The sequence below is a fragment of the Rhagoletis pomonella genome, unplaced genomic scaffold (genome assembly GCF_013731165.1).
Source record: "Rhagoletis pomonella isolate Grant_MI unplaced genomic scaffold, Rhpom_1.0 Rhpom_scaffold_00024, whole genome shotgun sequence".
In the NCBI taxonomy this organism is placed as follows: domain Eukaryota; kingdom Metazoa; phylum Arthropoda; class Insecta; order Diptera; family Tephritidae; genus Rhagoletis; species Rhagoletis pomonella.
In genome coordinates this window covers 415,517-432,048 of record NW_023458578.1, presented here as the reverse complement: position 1 = coordinate 432,048, position 16,532 = coordinate 415,517, and the positions used below count along the sequence as shown (strand labels likewise).

At 37.7% G+C, this 16,532-nt stretch overlaps 1 long non-coding RNA gene across 1 annotated transcript; it reads right to left on the bottom strand.

The window, feature by feature from the left end:
* Window positions 1-6,007: 6,007 nt before the first annotated feature.
* LOC118749624 lies at window positions 6,008-6,421 on the bottom strand. The gene is made up of 2 exons (XR_004994257.1): window positions 6,115-6,421; window positions 6,008-6,042 (listed from the first exon to the last, which is right to left on the bottom strand). It is a non-coding gene; the product is annotated as an uncharacterized LOC118749624 (long non-coding RNA).
* Between the last annotated feature and the right edge of the window lie 10,111 nt (window positions 6,422-16,532).

Here is a 16,532-nt window from a genome sequence, read left to right as displayed (position 1 = left end):
AAACCATTTCGGCTGTATTTCGGAGGGTTAAAAAAAAAAAAAAAAAATTTTTCCAGAACCCTCTCAACATAATCTTTAAATTTAGGGGCGGACATTAGCAACTTTTTTTTCGACCCAGTCTAAGGTACATACATATATTAATAACTAGTGTGATTTGATTCGATTACGTTATTTCGTTTAATTTTAATTAAAAAACGTACATATACATATACATATACAAATATATATGATTTATTTGCCATCTTCAAAATTTAATAACTTTTGTTAACTTACTTTTTGTGCTAAACATTTTTTTTGGGGGTGTTTGGTGCATATGTACATTCTTTGCGCGCATCTGTAGACTTTGTTATATATAGATATGTATATACATACATATATGTAAGGACGTATAAGAGTTGCAGTGATTTGAGTTCTCTTGTTCTCCTGTATCCTCTTTTCGCGGTCGATCACACACCACAGTATACCAGTAGAAAAGGTTTTTGTTGTTGTGGCTGTTAATTTGGTCCCCATAAAGGACTTGAGGGTTGCGAGCAACTATTTTGCCGCATTCAGGGTGCTGTGCAGCAAAATAATGTGGTGAAAAATTTTAACATCGGATAAATGGCCAGAGAAATATTGTTATGCGCTTTATAAGTAAGCATGAACGTAATAAAATGTTTCGTACTTCAATACAACTAATTAGCGCTATTTTTGCAATTCGAAATGATCTTAAAAATATTTGTAGTGAAATATGTACTTTATGAGTTAAATGGAAACTATCTTATATGTAAAAATATATTCCGATTTACTTCAAATAAATGATGTAAAATGTTTTATATATGGATCTAATTTTAATAATAAAATTTATTACTTTCATCTACATTGTTTTTATTGTAAGTTTTCACGAGTAGTTGCAGTTTTCTGCAATTGTCTCTGGCCGACTATACATGTTAAAGACAAATAATTTCACAATTTGTACCCTATTAAATGTTTATATTTTAATAAAATGTGATCAATTATTTAAGAATATATATATTACGATCAAACTATAGTACTGAATGCTTGACAAATAATTATTTAAATCAAATGATCAATAGTGAACGCACTCGGAGTGAATTTTGGAACACGGAGCGAAATATGCATATTAAGACTAAATAATTTCTAACTTTCTACCATATTATGCGTTTATATTTCAATATAATATGATTAATTACTGAAGAATATATAAACTCCGAACAAACTTCACTACTGAATGCTTGACAAACAATATTTGAATCAAAAGATCAATAGTGAACGCGCTCGGAGCGAATTTTGGAACACAATATAAATGTTAAGACTAAAAAATTTCTTATAAGCTTATGTTTTAATATAATATAATTAATTACTGAAGAATATATTAACTCCAATCAAACTATAGTATTAATTGTATGACAAACTATTTAAATCAAATGATCAACAATGTACGCGCTCGGAGCAAATTTTGGAACACTTCATAGAATATTTACAGAGGAAGTATATTACTTGGTAGAGATCAAAATGTATTTAACAAAGTGTGATTGAATTTGATATTGCTCTCAGAAGAACCATCCTATAGTCAAATTGAAAAAAAAATTTATGCATTTTGAATCGTTTGTTTATATTTTTTACATAAAATTAAGAGAGCCGCACTGAGTTGTCAATAACACCTTGTTTAATACACCCATGATACAAATATTTAAAGGTAAAAGCGCTTGCTCAATTCGTCGGCCATCATTTATTTTTTGAAGTTTGTCTATTTTATAAAATTTAAATTTTGAGAGCAACTCAAATGCCAAATAAAAGTAAAACAAAAAACAAATAGATGAAAATATTGAAATTTTCATTTATTTGAGACTGAAAATGAGAATGTATTTGTGAGATTGGAAATTCGAAAACATTTTTGTAATGTTAGCAAACTTCAAAAATGTTCAGGCTGCTTCTCAGCGGTTTTACCTTCAGATTTTTGTATCATGGATACACCTCGAGATATCACGAACAAGTTTTCCTTTGTTTAGTTTTACTTAAAGTCCTTAAATATGTATCTTGATTTCTGTAGAATACGTATTCATTTTTTTAACCTTTTTAAAAAAAGGGAGGACAGTCGGATCTACGTAACCAGAACGACCTGAATGAGCATTAAAGTCGGTTGTATTTTTTGCTCAAAATTACTTGTTATTATTCAGATACAGTTTCGCTACTATTTAGAGATTTCTCAACATACCTGTTCACATTACTGTTATTTATTATTTTTCTTATTAGTCGTTTATATGTTTAGGACTTACTGTGGGTGCTTTAAGATTCATTTTGTAAATATGTATGTACATATAAAAAACAATTGCGATATTTTATTTTAAATTATGAATTTTATTCGTGCAATTTTTTATGTTAATAGTTTTGAGATTTTTTGGTTCTGTTGTATTCTTTTATTGCATATCGAGGGCTTATATTCAATACCCTCTATCTACAATTTTGATGAAAATGAGTTTTTGATGGTAACGTGAGCTCTTATTTATCCTTCAGCCATGACAATAATGCCAAACTTAAAATTTTGCTTTTATGGTATTATATTCTCATTTTGAAAAATCCACTATCTGCAATAACATTTTGTTACAAAAGCAAAATCCTCTATCTACACAATTTTGCTGGAAAATCGTTTTCATTACCATTTATTTGTGGCAGGGTAAGTTACATGTGCCGATGCATGTATGTATATGTTCCGGTAAAATCCGATCTTAGGTCAAACTAGTTTTGCCCAGGCTAAACTTGTTCTACCTAATGCGATGTCCAACCGAAACCAAATCTTGTGGACTGCGTAGCTTCAGTTGGACTGATGATGCGAGTTACAAAAATAGTTTATTCTAAGATCGGGTTTGGCCGGTAGCTTACAGGTATATACATGTCCGCTCATTTACTACAATAATGTCATAACTCAAAAAATCAAAACTCGAGAAAGACGGCTTTAAAGTTTTGAATTTACATATACGCCGATACTAAAAATGAATAGATATTTTATTCTAGTGAGATTCTGGTAAAGGCCTGTATGCAGCTCTCAAGAAAAGCAAAAACTCCATATAAAATGACGTACAAGAAATGGCTAAAAAATTTTCTTGAGTCAAATTTCCTTAAGGCAGTACGCAGTTCTTAAGATATTTACTACGCTTTCTACTACGGTTTTCTAAAGTTTTTTGTGAAGAAAGAGCATAAGGCAACCCAGTTTTGCAACAGAAATATATGCCCGTTCCATTATTTCTTGAGGAAAGAGTGAGGCAACAGGCAGTGAAGTATCAAAAAATGTCAAAATTCCTTGGACACACACGCGAAATAATGGCAATTTTCTTGAGAGCTGCATACAGGGCTTAATCGATACAGCTATGATATTTTTACACGAAATAGAAGAAGACGTAGCGATAATTTCTGCATACTCAACTCAAAATTTGTATTTTTTGGATTATGACACTACTAAAGTAAATGAGCGATGTGTATATGTTTATTTGCCTCCACTTGGTCCGAAGATTCCCACAATTCTCTCTTACTCATATCTATTTAAGAGTTTGACCAACCATCTCTTCGATGACAGGCAAAAGCCCTGGTGGAGACAAAATCCCGTACCCCGTTCTAAAAAATCATCCGTATCCCATCAAACATAGAGTCATTAAACTCCATAACTACATTTTATTTCAAGGGTTATATCATCAAGAGTGGGAAACTGCTGTTATTATTCCTATTGCCAAACTAAATACGCTAATGATATCAATTGGTCCAAATCTTCAGGAGCTCAGATTTAAGCTGAAAAAGTAATTTTTTCACATATGCAGAAAATACAAATAAATACATACATCCAACCCTCTCCTTGTCTAACACCCCTCCCCTATACTGATACATTGAAAATATTTGGAATGATTTTTTACAATAAACCTACTTTTAAGCAGAACTGTCATTATGTAAAAGTTGACTTTGGGCTCGTAATTTATGGACACTGCGCAAAAAAAACATCTTAAATTGCTAGAAACACCTTACTATGTAGCAGAGGAGAAAAAGCATCCGTGCATTTCCCACCTCGCCAATAAAAGCTATCTCTCACGTCGAATCCTGCTTTCAACAAAAAAACTGATGTAGCAAGCAATCACCTTTATTTCGTATATTAAGGTACATCAAAGATTTCGACATCATCCGATGCTTACTAAAGTAAAAACTCTACCGCAAGGGCATTTGCCCAGTTTGATACTCATAAATTACCTGGGAGCTTATTTTCACAGACGGTTCCAGATATGGTGGTAACAAAAGGGCTGGGTGTTACAATAGTCTTCAGTGCTTTTCCCCCGTACTGCTCGGCATTTACAGCCGAATCAGCTGTACATTTCGCCTCTATAAACGAAGGAAATTTCCTCATCTGAACGGACAGTAAACCAGCCAGCGAAGCCTCTTTTAACAGTGCTAATGATTCTCATATAATTTCAAAATCACGTAAAATACTCTTTTGACACAAAAACACATTTAAAATTATGTGGTTACCTGGGCACATCGGAATAGAAGGGAACGAATTTTCACACCTATGATTTCTGCATTAAAATCTTAGTTTAACATAGTATTTACGTGTAAAGAACTGACATTTTCATTATTCTGCAAAACCCTCTATCAGCAAATTTTTCTATATAAATAGTTATAATTCGAATTGCAATAACCTCTATCTGATCTTTAAACTAAAATTAAATGAATTAAAAGTAAAAAACTAGTTTTAGTATATTGCGTGAATATTTAAGACATGCGTGTGTACTTAAAATTATTAACAGTTTTAAAAACAGCTGCCAAAACAGTTTTTTTGCTCTCCTGAAAAATTGAGTTTTTGCAGATAGAGGGTATTGAATATAAGCCCTCGATATATTTAACTCTTTTACTTTAAGTTATAATGTTGAAGATAAGCCTTCTGCCTTTTTCAAGCACTTTAGCTAGGTACGAGAAATTTAGCATATGCACGTAAGAGCATAGGGTAGGTATAGGGCTGTGCTGCCGCGATTCTCCAACATCTTGTCAAAGGAGAAAATATATTGGTTGGCCAGTGGCTGAAATGGTATTACCGATGGCAACTAGCAACTGAAAGCTGGTAACTGAGTTGCTATATTGGCACGAACTAATCAAGGCTGTCATAGAATCCATCGTAGTCCGATTTTTCATAAAATCTACAAAAAAGCGATCACTGAATCTGAACTGCTATGAACATGTGTATTCAAAGCAAGCACTGCGTTCGTAGCTACTCGAATTTAATTGCATTTTCGTAGATTTCACGGAAAATCGGACTACGGTGGATTCTATGACAGCCTTGATTAGTTCGTGCCAATATAGCAACTCAGTTACCAGCTTTCAGTTGCTAGTTGCCATCGGTAATACCATTTCAGCCACTGGCCAACCCACTGAAGTTCGGTTGTCCTCCGTAATCGACCCATAAAATCGGAATCGAATATGCATGCACGTTCTGCAGAACGATAAATATTTTGTAAATGTGTGCTCTGTCCGCTAACGAATTCCAGCCATGTGTGAAATATCGTATGTGAAGCCTCTGTCTGTTTTCGACCATCGTCTTCTTCGAGTAAGTTCATCGATTCCAAAAACTTTACAACCTCTATGTGCCAGCATCCCTTAGTATTTTTGCCAATGACATGGCACTATTGCACTGTTAATAACCAAGTTTAGCCGCAGTTCCATTCACACGTGATATAATAGCTATTGTCGGCATGTGGGAATCCCCAGGAGATGGCGTTTGTTCAGCTATCGAAATCATTACACTGACGGCGGTGGGCAGTACTGCTGGAACGTATTTACCACAGCGGTGGTTGTGGCGTTTTGTTCTGCAACAATAGCCTGCAATGATGACATGTCATATAATGTCGATGAACAATGATATAAAATTGAAAATGACTAACCTTATTCCCGGCCGATTGGAAGACCACCCTGGTCACGACCAGAAAGCATTTACCAAGAGGAAAAACCGCAGGGATTGCAGTAGTTCTTGCAATCACCGTTGATGATGCTGTGCTTGTAATTAATAGTCTGAAAAGGCAGAAAATTGCATTAATCAAATGTTAAACACATCAAATAAATAAATTTCAATAATTTGCTTACCATTTCACAAACCGAATTACCAAGAAATAGAACTTCACCGCTTTGCGATACCGAAATAATAACCAACAGGGGTGCATTTTCTTGGTAAACAACAGAAGCGCTCAGAGCAATCTGATCCACAATATTATTTTCTGAAAAATAAGACTTGAAAAGAGTTTTTAAACATGATTATCACATTATCTAATTAGCGCACACTATCGAGTTTATTTCTAGTAGAATATAATTGTATTATCTCAGACTTTTTTTCAATGTTTTCTAATATTCGTTCTTTTGGAATGCAAAAGCAACCATGCGCTCAATTTCTTGTGGGGAAATTTGGACCCCATAAAGGACTTTCACCACGAAACAGCTACAAAAACAAAAACCTTTTCTACTGTATACTGTGTCACACACGCGTACATACACATCGACATCAGCGCCTGAATACCTACGTACATATGTACATACATACATATTCGGCCAGTTTTTCTCATTTTCACACTTTACGTGGACTTCGTTCCGAAGACATGTAAATACATGTACGATTATATGTACATACGTACGTACTTTGATATATATGAGCAAACTGTTAATCGAAATCAATATTAGCGAGCTTTTCTTGTTGCTGGGTTGTTATACTTGTTGGAAATAGTAGCTTTGATATACGCACGTACCTACATACAGATAATTGTTTTTTTGTGCTTAGATACTTTCCAACCTACTTGTACATATGTAAATACGATCGCAAGGCGCAGATATACTGTGAAATCCAGTAGTAAATTCGTAAAGTTCGGTCTCACATACAATTTTTTACTTTTGTGAGTGTTTTCCTTCGTGGGTGGCGAGTTTCTTCCCTTCTGTTACCAATAATCTTTATTAAAAAAAAAAATATCTAAGAAAATGTCGGTTAACTGGTTTATTCGGTGCTCTGACGAAATTGTCGAATTCAATGCCAATTTTGATGAGGCATTAATGGGCGCCCAGCCGAATAGTTCGTTAACCATATTGAAAGGTGAGCTGGTTGAACTGAGGGAAGAGACTAAAAAGGCATACGAAAAATGTCTACAGTCTTTGAAAGAAGATGCAGATATAGAAGGTGTTAGGTCCAACTACGCTACCACATTTCGAGATTACCTTAGTTGTTCGTCCCGTATAGACGAAAATATAGAAAAGTTTAACCGTAATAAGGAAGATGTTTCTCGAACCATTGCTCAAGCAGCTGGTTTTTCTGATAGCTTACATTTACCACCATGCGATACCAATATTTTCGATGGTGATTATGCCTCGTGGCCATCGTTTCGAGATCTTTTTACCGCGATATACATTAAAAACAGTCGTTTGAGCGGCGTACAAAAGCTTAACCACTTGCTTCAGAAAACAAGCGGTGAAGCTCGGGAAATTGTTAGCAATTCCCAACTTACAAATCAAGGATTCGAAACGGCTTGGTCTAACTTAAAAGCGACTTATGAAAACAAACGGGTTTTAATGAATAGCCAGTTAAAGAAGTTGTTTTCACTTCCGGTCATTCGGACCGAAAGTGCGTCAGCTTTGAAGGATCTTCAACGAAGCATTAACGCATGCCTCTCACCGCTGGAGACCTACAACAAAGACGTCACCAACTGGGATCCAGTTCTCATATTCTTGTGCTCAAACCGGCTTCCAGAGACAACCCTCAGCATGTGGGAAAACACTTTGCTGGATAAATCAGCTTTACCAGAATGGAAGCAAATGAATGCCTTCCTTATACAACGTTTCAGGACATTGGAGTCGATTGTGGATGTGAAATATTCAACTGCGATGACATCAACCCACCAACAGCAACGAACATTTACGCATCCCCATAACCCGGTGGGACAAAAGAAACTGTCGCTTGCCACCAACGTCATTTCATCATACTGTGTCATGTGTCCAAAACAACAACACGTCCTACGTTTATGTAAAAAGTTTGTATCCCTCTCCGTCAGTGATAGGTTCGCGTTGATCAAAAAGCTCAACTGCTGTCTGAATTGCCTTTCTAAGGGCCATTCTGTCAAAGAATGTAAGAGTAAATTTTTGTGTACAACGTGCAAGAGCAGGCATCACTCTCTACTTCATAGAGTTGCTCCCAACACTCAACACAAAGGTGCCTGAAACCATGGAACTGCCTCACAGGCATTCTATGTAAACATACAGTCCACTTCTCGTGGTAAAACTTCGTCATCAAATCGAGAAAATTCGGCTTCGTCGAGTTTGTCTTCAGCTTTACTTGGCACCGCCATGGTGCATATTTGCCATTTAGGCTCGACGTACTTCGCTCGCGCCTTGATTGACTCGGCTTCAGAGGCGTCGTTTATATCAGAACGACTTCGAAAACTTTTGAAGCTTCCATGTTCGAAAGCAAATGCAGTCATCTCAGGGCTTAATCAAACAGTTTGCAATAGTTCGTCGAAAATTTGTTCATTTATCTTGGGCTCTCCAAGAGACCCAAATCTTTTCATTAAGGCGAACGCATTTGTATTACCATACATTATGGGTAACTTACCTTCAACTTCTATAGACAGTTCAATATTAGATGAACTGCCAAAAGTACCTTTCGCAGATTCTGAATTTATACAGATGTTTTGATCGGGGGAGATTTATACCTCAGAGTTATGTTGGAAGGGGTTAAACGTAGTGTATGCAATAATTTTCTGTCCCAAGAGACCGTGTTCGGGTGGATAGTCACTGGGGCATCATCTACTGCACACGTCTCTTGTTTTGCTACCAAAATCTCTTTGGGAGAGGGCAATCCATTAGATTGCCAGCTACGTAAATTCTAGGAGTTAGAAGAAATTCCAAAGAGGAATATTCCATCAGCAGAGGACTCGTTTTGTGAAGAACTCTTTTTGAAAACGACAGCTAGGAATTCTGAAGGAAGGTACGTGGTATCTTTACCCTTTAAAAACTTATACCCTACGGACATACAGCGTCTAGCAATTCCTCCAACGGAGTTAGTCTTAATGACATCTTACATCCAGGTCCTGCTCTTCAAGCCGATTTGACGCATTTGCTCATACGTTGGCGCACGTACAAGTTTGCTTTTAACAGTGATATCCAAAAAATGTATCGCCAAATATTAGTAAACCCGTCCCATAGGCCCTTTCAAAGAATTTTATTTAGAAACTGCCCAAATGCAGAGATAAGGGATTTTCAGCTTAACACTGTAACATTTGGAATTAATTGCGCGCCATACTTGGCGATTAGAATACTACATCAACTAGCTCAAGAATCACAGGTTTCATATCGATTGGCGGCTCAAATTTTAAAAAGTTCAATGTATGTAGATGATGTGCTAGCCGTATTTCACTAGATTTCAATAGCCTTGCAGGCACGCAACGAACTGATTCAAGTGCTATATAGTGCGGGATTTTCGCTGAGAAAGTGGTCCTCTAATACAAAAGAACTTATTGCTGATCTTCCTGATGACCATTTGTTAGGCAAAGAATTTCTTGATCTGGATGAGACTAGCACAACGAAAGCTTTAGGTATACGGTGGAACGCCAAGTTGGATCACTTCTTTTTTAATGTTCTGGATATAGTCCTGAAATCAAGCTATAACAAACGGGAGGTTTTGTCAATAATCGCAAAACTTTTTGACCCACCTGGCTGGCTAGCACCTATCGTGGTAATAGCTAAAATACTTATGCAACAGATCTGGTTAGACGGTACTACCTGGGATCAACCAATCAGTTCACAAACACTTTCCAAATGGAAATTTTTTGTTGAAAATTACGGTCACATACAGAATATCAAAGTTCCGCGTTGGATGAATTGTTCAAATGAAACTCTGATACAAATTCATGCCTTTTGCGATGCGTCGGAAAAGGCATACGCGGGTGTGATATATTTGCGGGTAGAAAACAAGAAACTAGTTACATCACACCTGCTACTAGCAAAAACAAAAGTAGCTCCGATTAAAAAGATTTCGATACCTCGTTTGGAGTTATGCGGTGCAGTTTTGCTTGTAGATATGTTGAACTGTTTACGAAATGAGCTACCATTTAAGGTCGAAAATACCTTCTGTTGGACAGACTCAACCATTGTCCTCTTGTGGCTGAAGAAGCAACCTGGACAACAACCCTTGGACGACCTTTGTTGCTAATCGAGTTGCAAAGGTTCAGGAAACCGTTGATTTTCGATATTGGAATCATGTCGAATCCAAAGACAATCCAGCAGATCTGGATAGCAGCGGGGTATATCCACAGGATTTGAAATCGAATGAGTTATGGTGGTACGGTCCGTCTTGGCTTACCAAAGAAGAAGCGAATTGGCCATCATTGGATCAGGAAATCGAAGACACTACAGTGGAAGCAAAATGATAAACGCACATAGTACACTTGTATCGAACTTTGTTGAACCTTTGAAAAGATTTTCATCTCTTCCCCGTGCGTTACGCATTTTATTTTACGTTTTCAGGTTCTACAACATGACTAACAAGCACACTCGAAGATTCCATTCTTATACATCTTTGGCCATTTCAGGAGAGGAGATGTCCAAGATTCGTACTCGTCTTATTGTCTTGACTCAATTGAGGTATTTCGCTAGCGAATACAAGAATCTTTCGTCAAAGGTCCCGATTGATTCAAGGAGCAAGATTTTAACGTTGAACCCTTTTCTTGACAGCAAAAGCGTTATGCGAGACAATGGTCGCCTAGCTAGTTCCGCAATTCTTTCTTACAACGAGAAATATCCATTACTTCTTCCGTATAGTTGCGAATTTTCCAAATTGCTAGTTACTTTTCTCCACCGGCCGAGCTTGTAAAGTAACTAAAGGATACGTATGCGTTTTTGTATGCTTTGTTACAAAAGCAATTCATCTGGAGGCCACAAGCGATCTGTCATCCGAAACTTTCCTGGGTGCATTCTCTCGATTTGTCTCTAGGCGAAGTTGCCCAAAAAACATTTTTTCTGATAACGGGACGAACTTCCTGGGTGCTTCAACCAGTCTAAAAAAAAAATTCCTCCTCTCATCGAAAGAGTCCGTGTGTAACCTGTACAATCAGCAGGAAGTATCTTGGAGCTTTATTCCTGCTGGCGCGCCACACATAGGTGGATTATGGGAGGCCGGAGTTAAGAGCTTTAAGTTCCATTTTAGAATGGCCGCCTCGTCCTATAAATATACGTTTGAAGAGTTTCAAACATTACTCTGCCGCATCTAAGCTTGCCTTAATTCAAGGCCGATCTCTCCTATCTCGAATGACTCTGCAGATTGCGCAGCGCTCACACCTGGGCATTTCCTTATTGGTGCACCGCTTCTTTCGCCTATTGAGCCTTCCATCGAAACAAATCCAATCTCGTTGATTAATAGGTGGCAAAGGTTGAAAGCCTTAAGCCAACAACTCTCAATTCGATGGAAGGAGGTGTATTTAAAGGAGCTTCATAAACGTTATAAGTGAAAGTTTCCTCAAACCGACATATCGGTTGATGACTTAGTAGTCGTGCGTCATGAACATCTTCCGCCTAATGAGTGGCTTTTGGGAAGAGTTACCAAGTTCTATCAGGGTAACGATAGAATAGTTCGGGTAGCAGACATTCGTACACAGAAGGGAATGATAACGCGCCCCATTGTTAAATTAGTCGTCTTACCACAATAGATGACGTTCTCAATATCACCCTATTTCACACTTTTTCAGCTATAAATAATGGAAGTCGTAGAACTCTCGGAAGCAACCCCCACCTCACGGTAGGACATACCATCATCTCCTCAGAGAGCAACGCATACGGAGCAAAGACAAGTAGTTAACATGTTGAAGTGCAGAGTTTGCCGCCGATGACACCCACTCGGTTTTTGCAAACGTTTTCTTAACGCAAATTATGAACGACGCCTGCGGTTAGTTCTTCTGCATAAATATTGTTCGCGGTGTCTGGCTTACTCCCACGCCACCAAAAAATGCAGTAGTTCTGGGTCGTGCGCACATTGTCATGAGCAACATCATATTCTGTTGCATTTCAATCCTCGCCTTGGCCCACGTCAACAACGGGCGTCCCTTTTAACGCAACTATCGGGCATGGTCACCGTTTTACCAACGTGCGCAGTATATGTGCACATCAGTCAACAAAGATTCCTTACCCGCGCTCTGCTCGACCCTTGCTCTCAGACAAGTAAATTATGCCGTTGCCTGTTGCAAATGTGGATATGTGTGAGCTCTTGATTAGCTCGTCAAACGACGCTAGCATTCGCTTTACTCTGACTGACAAGGTTTTATCGGAGATTGGGCTGAGGACTTCAGCACGTCACTTGAATTCGCTCGTGGTTGAAAAATTCACCAATCTGAAATTGGCCGATGCAAATTTCCATACGTCCGCCGCGGTCGCTCTAGTGTTTGGAGGGGAGATCTACCACAAAATAATGAGGACGGAGGTTATTTCTTACCCCGGATTCCCTACAGCCCAGAATACAATATTCGGATGGGCCCTTTCAGGCCCTTATGCCCTTTAAGGCACACGCCCCCTCATTTATTTATTTATTTATTTATTTATTTAGTCTACAGAAAAATGTTTTCTTACAGACAGTTGAGATAAAAAGATTTAGAATATTTAAGTATGTGTGATACATTACAGAGTGAAATAATTATAAATATTAACTTGTAAAGATAACGATGATATTCAATAGCAATTTGGGTAGCTGGCGAGGCCTTGTCTCCAGTCTACTTTTGTGTGCGGCGGGCGGAAAGACCTAGTTTCCGCTCCGCCCTGTTCACAGGCCGTTGATCATGGTCGGAAAGGCCGAGCTTCCGATTCATGTTCCCGTAGTCGTTACTTTGTAAGTGAGGCAGGCGGAAAGTCCTAGTTTCCGCTCCACGCTATAGACGAACTGTTGGGCGAGGTCGGAAAGGCCGAGTTTCCGATCCCTGCTCCTATTGTCCTACGCGGTCGCGGAAATATACGAAGCCGTTACAATTGTACTAAGCAGTCATAGATATTGTGTAATTTTTTCGTTCACGGTTGCAGATATTAGTTTATTTAGTTAACTTGTTGAGCAATGTTTTCTTTATTACAAAAAGCGATTCAGATATGTCGATGCAATCATAATGCTTGTTAAAATCTTGGCATAAGCACCGAAAAGCATCATGCATTTCAAAGTTTGATTTACAAATACTCAACACAATAGGTTTAAAATGTCTCGTGGGTCTTGTAGGAATACAAAAATTTATCTCACTCAGTAAAAAGGGACTACTGACCATCCCGTTCATTAATTTAATTAAAAAAAGAACACCAAGCATCTCTCTACGACTCTGAAGCGTCGGCAAATCTATAAGCTTCAGGCGATCCTTGTAGGGTGGGAGATTTTTAGACGAGTCCCAACATAAATTTTTGAGGGCAAATAACAGGAACTGTTTCTGCACTGATTCGAGCCTGTCACTATGAATTTGATAGCTAGGATTCCATACTATAGATGCATACTCCAAAATCGGTCTAACTAGAGAGGTAAAGAGAACTTTAGTGACATAAGGATCGTTGAACTCCTTGGCCCAGCGCTTAAGAAAAGCCAACAATCCTCTAGCCCTAATCACGCAGGAGTTTATGTGAGACTTGAATTCTAGTTTTGGATCCATAGTTACACCTAGGTCAATGAAATTGGTCACTTGCTCAACATTGTGGTCAGATATCATATACGAATTTGGATAGAACGATTTTCTAGAGAAGGTCATGAATTTACACTTTTTCAAATTTAGTGACATGGAATTTGCTTCACACCATTCGAAAATGCAGGTTAGGTCAGCTTGCAAATGCTCCCTATCTTCTGCAGTACTAATGTACTTAAAGAGCTTAACATCATCAGCGTACATTAAGCATTTCGAGTAATTCAACACCTTAGGAAGGTCATTTATAAATAAAATAAACAAGACGGGACCAATATGGCTGCCCTGAGGTACGCCGGATGTGACATGTATTGGCCGGGAGGTACAATTTTTAAAAATTACTCTTTGTTTCCTATCCACTAAGTAAGAAGAAAGCCAGCTGAGAAGAATAGGAGGGAAGCCAATTCGATCAAGTTTATATATAAGGGTTGAATGAGATACCTTGTCAAATGCCTTGCTGAAATCAGTGTAAATCACGTCCGTTCGAAGATTGTTTTTAAACCCATTAGACACATAAGTAGTGAATTCAAGAAGATTGGATACAGTTGATTTACCTTTGCAAAAACCGTGTTGCGATAGATCAATAGCAGAAGCAATAGAGTGAGATAGTTCTTCCGTAACGATTGCCTCAAAAACTTTAGCAATAGCACAAAGCTTCGCAATTCCTCTATAGTTTACGATGTTAGTCCTACTTCCATTTTTATAAAGTGGCAAGATAAACGAATCCTTCCAGGAAGATGGGAAGACACCCTGTTTTAGGGAAGCATTAAAAATATTTGCCAGAGGCTTATACAAATACTCTGCACAACTTTTAAGAACACTTGTGGGTATACCGTCTGGGCCAGCTGTATATGAATTTTCAAACAATTCAAATGAATGAGGACGTCCGCAGCAGATATCGATGGAATTCGGATACAATCAAATGATGGCAGATCGAATGGGTAGCTAGATAGATTCGAATTCAGTTGGGAAGATGTAGAACTGGCAGAGTAGTTTGACTCGAAGAAACCAGCAAACATATCGGCAATAATATTTTCGTCACTGGAAACTAAGTCATTTAACTTCAATGTTGAGGGATAACCGTTAGTCTTACGCTTTGTGTTCACAAATGCGTAAAACGATTTGGGATTAGAAACTATATTGAGTCGAATCCTGTTAATATAATTATTGTAACACTTTTTGTTCAATACATTGTATTTATGCCTAAGAATGGAGTACGCGGAGTAGTGAGAAGACAAGCCAGATTTTTTAAAAAGCTTAAATGCTTTGGATTTTTGATTTTTTAAGCGTTTCAATTCGCCAGTAAACCACTGAGCGTTAGACGTTACGTTAGCTTCCTTAACAAGAGGAATGATTTTACTGAAAATGTGGCGTAAGGAATTGCTAAAATGTAAGGCACTATCTTCAGCATTCCCATCATACTGGGGCCAAGTTATCTTCGATATCTCTAACCTAAGTTTATTATAATCTGCTGTTTTAAATGAGTAACGCTCCGCTCTTGATTTATTACTGATAAAGCAACATGAGTTGCGTGAATTTATCAAGGACAATTCTAGTGGTGGGTGGTGAGAATCAACAGGGGTAATCAAAGCATAGCTAGGGGCTATTGTGACGTTGGAAACATCGTCCACAAAAACTAAATCCAGACATTTACCTAAGTTATTACTAACAGAGTTGATCTGGTAAAGACTAAGATCTGACAGATCGTTCAAAAATTGATTGAAGAGATCACGAGAGGAATTTGGTACTAGAATACCATCTATTAGATCCCAAGAAACACCCGCAAGATTGAAGTCACCCAGGACAATAACAGTATCGGAGGGCTTCACCATGGCATGTAGAGAGAGCAGTAAGGAGGAGTGTTTTAAATAAACAGAAAGGCTCGAGTTAGGTGGTATATAAGCAGCAACAAGATAAACGCTAATAGAATGATATCTTATTCGAACGCAGAGGAATTCAACTTCATCGGTGTCAGTGAACTCAATTTCTTCAGAAGAAAGGTCAGTCTGGACAGCGATTAAGACGCCTCCACCTTTTTATTTAAACGGTCGTTTCGAAACACTTCATACTTAGGACACAAAATTTCCGAGTTGAACACATTCGGCTTGAGCCAGGTTTCAGTAAACACCAGTACTTTGAAGTCAAAATCATAGGACTGCAAGTGTAACCTTGATAGCTTTGTGTTCAAACCTCTCACATTTTGGTAGTAAATGCTAATGGTGAGGTTACTCATTAGTTTTTTGATGCCGAGGTGGAAAGCGGAAGTTGAGCCAAATTTTGCCCTTGCGGTCTAGATCTAAATTCAAATTCGCGAATGAAGGCACCACTTGGCCAAAAAGATGGGCTCATTACTCTATCAAAGCAGTCTTCGGATATGTCTATTTTAAAAGAAGATATGCGGAGCAGTTTTTAAAGACGATGCTTTTCCTATATTTTGTTAGACTTTTCATAAGTAAAAATAATTCTATTTTTAGAATGTTTAACTTTTAGGTGTGCTCGTCTTTAAGTTATTTGTTTTTGTTTTTTTTTGCATTATAACAATTATATTCAACAATTTATATTGAGCTCGAGGCCGTTTTTTTAAATGAGAATTTAGTGTGGAAAAGCGACAATAATTTGAAAAAATGGTAGAAGTGATAACTATTTCGGAAATCACCACATTTCCTCATCAGACTTCTTTCAGTAGGATTCGAACCTACGATCCCACTGACTCAGCAAAAAAAAAAAAAAATTGAAAATGAAAATAGTGGAAAAAAGCAAACGATAATTTAAAAGGCGTACTTACCACGGGGCATAGGCAACTGGCTGAGTCAGTGGGATCGTCGGTTCGAATCCTAC